The sequence below is a fragment of the Armigeres subalbatus genome, unplaced genomic scaffold, assembly GCF_024139115.2.
Source record: "Armigeres subalbatus isolate Guangzhou_Male unplaced genomic scaffold, GZ_Asu_2 Contig1564, whole genome shotgun sequence".
NCBI classification, from domain to species: domain Eukaryota; kingdom Metazoa; phylum Arthropoda; class Insecta; order Diptera; family Culicidae; genus Armigeres; species Armigeres subalbatus.
The window spans coordinates 20,906-27,740 of record NW_026942356.1 but is presented as its reverse complement, the minus strand read 5'-3'; the positions used below and the strand labels follow the sequence as shown (position 1 = coordinate 27,740).

The window sequence follows — 6,835 nt, the reverse complement described above, 5'->3', positions numbered from 1 at the left end:
CAAACAGCCTTCTATCGGCAAATGGGGCTCTCTATGCACGGCATTTGTCACATCTTTCACACCGTTCGCAGTGCGTGTCTGAGCTATTGAGGTCGGTGGTGACCGGCATCGACAACAACGCTGGCAAACCGGTTCCGGTGTCTATTGCACCTGTTCGCGTAGGGCTGCTGCCGCCGCCACTGCCCGCACTGGATACCTCGGCCTCCTGCTCCAATGCCGGCTCCTTGGTGGGGGTAGCGTTAGACCGTGATAGGACGCGTGGTGGAAGTGAAAGGGTGCGGACTGCACCGAGGGGTGCCACCACGTATCGGGTGAACCGGAAAGTCAGCAGCTGCCCAAGGCAGGATGTGGATACGGGAAGAAAGGAGGAATATTCGCTCCGGGCAGAGGTGCTGGCAGGTGGGAGGGTTGGCGTTTGGAGGAGTAACCCGGTATCTGAGGATTGTCGTCCAGGTGATTTAGTCAGTCGTGATGGGCCTGGCGATTTTCTTCGGCACAGAGAGTAATGGGAGTAGACCGGCCGTCTGGAGTCAGTTAGGCTTTGGCTGGCAAAGGCCTGTTTAGGCCGAAGCGGTGGGAGGTTTCAGCAGGTGAAATAGGGGAAATTAAGCTGGAATGGACACAGGAGAGCGGGGCTCTAGCCAGGAGTGAAGTATGGGCCGGTGGATGGGGTAAATCCATCGTGGGACAGTATGCGCAATGGCACCGGAGTTTTGCGCCAGGAATATCCGCTGATACGATGTTTCAGCCAGTTCTTAGTTCAGAATGTCCTCGCCGGTTTTGTGCAACCTGAAGCGTTTTCGCCGTCGGAGAAGACTTCCATTCTCGAACATGTCGAAGGTTTGAGGATGGAGAGCCCAGTGGCGCCCCTGCCAGGTCGATCTGGTCTTCTTGGCACCTTTAATGCCAGTCATAAAGCCAGACGTGGCGTAGTGAGTTTTGCCAGCGTTAGTATTTTTCCCGGTAGTATGGGGAAACCGGTCTGGTAATGAATTTGTAGATGTTACCGAATGGGAGCATCTTTTCCGGCGAGCTCCAGATAGCCACGCCATGCCAAAGCGAGATGTAAGAGTAAGGTGGCTTTTGGTACCACCGTATGATTTGGGTGGGATGGTCGTTAAGGCCGCTAGGATTTTTTCTGAGCACAACTGTACGCAAAATTTCAGATTGTTTCTTGGAACGATTAGGAACTACCGGCGAATTGACGGATCATCCGAAGCGTTTGTAATGTTCGTAAACACATCATGTTCTCATTATTGTAATTGATTTGCGATAAAAATCGCAAGTTCAAATATAACCTCCGATTCTCTCAAGTTCATTTCAGTGTTATTTCGATATACGAAAAAAGCGCCCATATCAAAAACTGTTGGAATCATTATGACCGATTCATACTGCTCAATGAGGAAGAGTGAACACAAACACGGGACGTCGCGAGTCTAACAATGAGACTACTCGCGAAATCCAGCTCCCTGGTAACGCATACGTTCCGTTCTCTTGCTTGTTTGCGATCGTTTTATCAAATCAACAACCCGGAAGGTGTTGAAATGTGTAATGATATGTTAAAGCAAAGGCAGAAAGGGAGGTAAATAAGCGAACAAGCAAGCAAAAAAAGTGAGCATTAAGAAGTTTAATGCGAAAAGAAGGAATGACGAAAACAACATGAAATATGAATCTTCTGTACCTTGGGGGAGATAGAAGAAGAGAAACAGAAAACAACAATGAGGGTAAGTGGCTTTTACATCAGGGAGTTCCTGCCGTATGCAAGCAGTCGCCAGTGAAAAGTCAAAACATGGAAGTGAGCTGTGCATGTTGAGATTGAGCAAAGCGCAATTTCAATGGTGATCGCTTTCTCACCACACGCAATGCACAATTTTCTCTCCGCGTGAATAAGCATGTATTTGTGGATCCGTAGAGATCGACGAGAGGCAATCTGCTGAGCTTTTCAAGCTGACCGTGGGATCAAATATTAACTACAAAAAAAAACTGTCTAAAGCAAAAGCTACCAAAAGGAAAAACCTTACACTCTCACAATATTTACTGATCCTCACTACTCATACTGCCGCTGTTGCGCAAAAGCAATGGTTTCTCTGTGCATATTTACTCTTTTTTCTCCCTTCTTCGCTTCGGTGTGGCTTTGCACACCAGCCTCTCCTCCCACCGAACGCAGCGCAACACTGAGCAAGTTTGTTTTCCATCAATTTACTGTGTCCGACCATGCCTGCTCTTTAGATAAAACTTTCGCCCTCTTTTCAGTCTCTCTTCCTTCCAACCACGCTGCTGCTGGGACATTAAGTATAGGGAAGGCGTACCTTCGTGGGCAATATAATCGTGAGCGTTTAGCTGATGGTTTCCAGTGGTAGAAAAACCAATGTTTGACCGCGAGAGAAGGCATAAGACTACGCATAGCCGAGCGAGAGAGGTGAAAAGTATACAAACAATGCACGGCGGTTTGGCCAAAATGGAGAGTGCGGGGAAGTGTAAATCGGGCTCTCGGTCGTCGTCGCTGTCGTCGTTGCCAGACAGGATTGCCGCTTATATGGCGGTCGAAGAGCAATCGAGCAAATCGTATCGCGCTGCGTCAATAGGATGGGTTGGATTGTTTCCCCAACAGCGATGCATGTATAGTTTATTCATTAATGGATTGGCAAATAAATAAATTAAAGTTGTTTGGTTGAATGCGTAATTCATCTTTGTAAGCTCGTTCAAGGGCGAAGGAATCGGGCAAGGGGATTACGGTGATGAAACTGGGATTTCTGTCGAATAACAAAATAAAATTGTTTTAGGGGCTTCGCCAAGAAGTATCTTAACAGCATAAAGTTAACTGTGTGTAGACTCAATTAGCTGTCAGGATGGAACAGAATAATATTTCACAGCCAGTAGTGTGTGCATAAGGATTAATAACACGTGGAACGATTTTTAGAAGCGGCGATTAGTTGAATTAAATTTCTGAAATTGTTCAACATTCAAATGTTTCAGCATTTAAAAATTGCAAAGGTTAGATCGATACATTTCGGCCAGCCTGGCCACGGGTTTCAAGCCATTATGTCGAATAATGAGAATTAGGAAGCAAATGGGTATTTCTGCTTATTATTGTGACAAAAATATCCCACGCGAAATTAGTGCTTGGTATTTCGGCTTCGAGATGCAATGAGTTTGTTATCGTGAGATAGAACAGTTCGCCCCTAATTAGTTTTCTTCGCTCACGAGTTCCGGAAATTGAATGCTACCAAGCTTCCGGTAAATCCAAAACTGGAATTGAGACACGGCAGGTATTTCGTCGTCCATCGTCGTGGGGAAGCTAAAATTAACGAAAGCAACGTCCATTGGGCTAGAGCCCCACTTTCGCGGTAGCTGTTTCTTCTAAGATTACGCCAGTGAGTTCGGCAAAAAACGCTCTTTTATTGGTTTTTACTATCGGCGACGCAGCATGAATATACCTACCTTAACCCTTTTTAACAAATAAAAACCCTTATTGAATCCACCTAGTGGTGATGATGCCTTTCTCGCTCGTTCAAAAGAAGTTGATAAAACATATATGCGAAAAGTCCAGCCAACAATTGGTGAATAAGACATATTTTCTACATTTATTTAGCACCAGATGAACTGCCCTAGAGTCTAAGATCTCGTAAATAAAGATAGAATGAATTTGAAAATTCAAATTTGTTATAATTGCTGCCGGATGCAATTTACGTTGCAAGTAAAATCGGATGAGGTTATGCCCGGAAAATGTGCATGAGGTTGTGCACCTGCACAAATCGAGTTTCAGGCATAGTATAAAAATTTGTGTATTTTGGCTATACAACTTTTGAGCCCATAGTGAGTTCGGGCTGATTTTAATGTGAAACAAATGAGACAGGATTTAAGCTGTTTAAATAATCTGCCCAGGACAGGATTTCGAAAAATGAGCAGTTTTTTGCACACATGCACATACACATACTTCTTCTGGAAAAGTTCGTATCGTTTGCTTTGAATACGAGAAAAGCAAAAAACGGTGGTGAGAATAATCAAATGTTTCCACGATCAAACTTTCGAGTGCTTTCCGTTTGAAGCCAAATCCAGCTGAAACTTCTCATCATCCAACTAATAAGTTAGCTTTTTTCGAAATTGTTGTTTTGAATAACATGATCTCTTCATATAGCAATAAAAAATTCAGATGATCTCTTCCAGTCAAAATTGTATTTCGTTTCATTATTTCAGTCAGATTCTTTCGCTTATTTAAGGTTAACAATCTTTCCCAAAGAACCCATATTTTTAAGCCTCTAACTGCATAAATCCAAGGGCCCCATACGCTCTGTCACTCATGAACAGAGCTCGTGTACTCTGCATCGAAGCTAGGAAACCGGTAAGTTAGAGCGCAATCAAAAGTTAATGTGGAACATTTTTATATTCGGTTAGTTAATGCAAACAAATTCTTTTTTGAAGTTCTTTATGGATGGATCCAGTAATACGATGATTATGTTAATCTTCTATAGCAGATCATATAGATTATTTTAAAATGTTTATAATGTTAACCTCTAGGACAAATTGTAATTAAAATCTGATTGATGTACGGTACGGAAAGTTCCGAATTTTATAATAGATACATTATTGGAAAATATACAAAAAATTGAGATAAGCTTCTAAATATATAATTCAGAAACTTTTTCCGTATCTGTACATCAACTTCAGATTCTTAATTACAATTTGTCTAGAATTTATTGTAAGCATTTTAAAATGATCTTCCCATGCTGTGTTGTAGGATTTGTCAAAGTTAACACCGTCGCGGAGTCTTCTTCTTATTTCGCATTACTTGGATTCGTCATAATCAAGCAGGTATCTCAAGCATCCCACATCGTTTTATTGCTGCATGATTGAAGTGTTTAACCTTGATAAAATATCGTTGCAAAAGTGTGCATAAAATTGCCTCCTCGTCTTAACAAAAAAGGTAGTAGAGAATTAAATATCAAGCTGTTTGCGTTTAAAATAGAGCCAAATCCAGATGTTGCATTACGCTGGTGTTAGGGATTCAGTGCTCCGCCTTTCTCCCCTGATTAAATTGGGCAATAAAAGATGTTTTAGTTATAAGATAAAGTTTGTTTCGTTATCGTCGCTGTCCGGAACATCTTTTGTCATGATGATAGGGGGAGCCAATGTCAAAGTTATTGAAAAATCCATACGATTTGACAGCTTGATACCCAAATATGTCTCAATAATAAGAACAAAGCGAAACTCGAAGCGACAATCTTTTATCTAGTAACTTAAAATATCTTTATTGAATCGAAAACAAAAACCGAAAAACGTAAAAAGCATGTGTGAACCGGTCTGCAAAAATTCACTCGATGTTCAATTCTAAAATCGGGTCAATCTTAAAAAACAGCACTTTTTCGATTTTTGTTTCTGAAATTTAAAACATTTAGTGAAAAGCGTAAAAATATAGGTTAATTGGGAATGTTTAATCTTAAATAAGCCAAAGGAATCGATTTCATTATGGGAATGAAACATTTTTGACGAGAAAGGTAAATTTTATGCTGATGAGCAGTTCCATTTTGTCATTATCATCAAACACTTTTCAACAAGATTTATAGGCAACTTGATCCGACCAAAAAAATCTAGGCAGAATTCTACTCAATTGCCAGCTTTCCGGAAAGCAATTTCGCAGCAATTGGGTATGATTGGATGATTTATTCAGTATTGTCCATTTATTTCCAATCAGTTACTGTTGTCTTGTAGATATGTTTTGCAGATAGATTATCTGATAACTGTGTGGTCAGTCTTCAGTGTTCAGCTTGACTCGACTCGACTCTGAAGTCGAGCCGTATACAAGACATTCGAAGACGACCACAGTTGTGGTCGAAATACGATCTGCAAAGATAACGAAAATTAACTGGGTGCGGAATTAAATGGACAGTACTTTAATTCGTCTTAGACGGTTTAATATATCTCCTACTAAAAGAGCTTAATATATTTTCTAAGTGAAATGTATGTTGGTTAAAATTGAATATTTTAATTTCTAAACTGATTCAAAATTATTTATCAGATCACTTCTTTACGATCTGAAGTAATAAAATCTGATAGATAACGCGTGATGAGCTAGTGCTACTACTAAAAATCAGCATTCTTGAGTTTCATACAGCAATACTTTATATCGTGGAATGATAATATTATATCGGAAAATTCGGAAAATCGTTGCTTGCCTTCGTGTAATTTGCAGAAGTATATGGATTATAGCAAGAATGTTTTCGATCATTTAGGCATATATAAGCTTTAGATAATTCAGTAGTTTTATATCATCAACCTCATTTCTAGAGGTTAAATTTCAAAAGTGATATGTGGAGGACTTCTAGGAGCGAAGGTTTCTACAACTCTTGCCTAATTCGTGCCGTTTCTATTGCACTAATAACAGAGTTTGTAAAGCGCTAGATGCAGTGCAACTTATTATACAGAATGGATCGAAATTTTGTTATCATTTAGTATTAGTAACAACTAGTGCTTTAACTCTGTTATTAGTTGAATTAAAAACAACAAAACTATTAGGCAGAGCTGTAGAAAAATAATTCGCATTCAGAACTCTGCTGTAACATCATGCGTTTTGACATTTCTATCCTCTGGATTGAGTCATTGTAGTTTGTCAAATGATCGAACTAAGACTATTAAATTATCTAAAAGATACTAGGATTATAGAAAAGTTTGAATACTTTTTCTACTGACTTCCAAAAATAAAAAATTTTCTCCGAAGCCTACCAAAACCTCATTTTCCTCCTACAGCAACTGAGTGCTTTTCATTTGAATTTCTAATAGACATGCTGTCACTATGAATGTTCCAAATTATTGGGTCTAGCGAAGTTCAAGATTTAGG

General features: G+C 40.2%; 1 pseudogene; it reads right to left on the bottom strand.

The window, feature by feature from the left end:
* Positions 1 to 83: 83 nt before the first annotated feature.
* Positions 84 to 1,148, bottom strand: LOC134203003 (forkhead box protein D3-like; annotated as a pseudogene).
* Between the last annotated feature and the right edge of the window lie 5,687 nt (positions 1,149 to 6,835).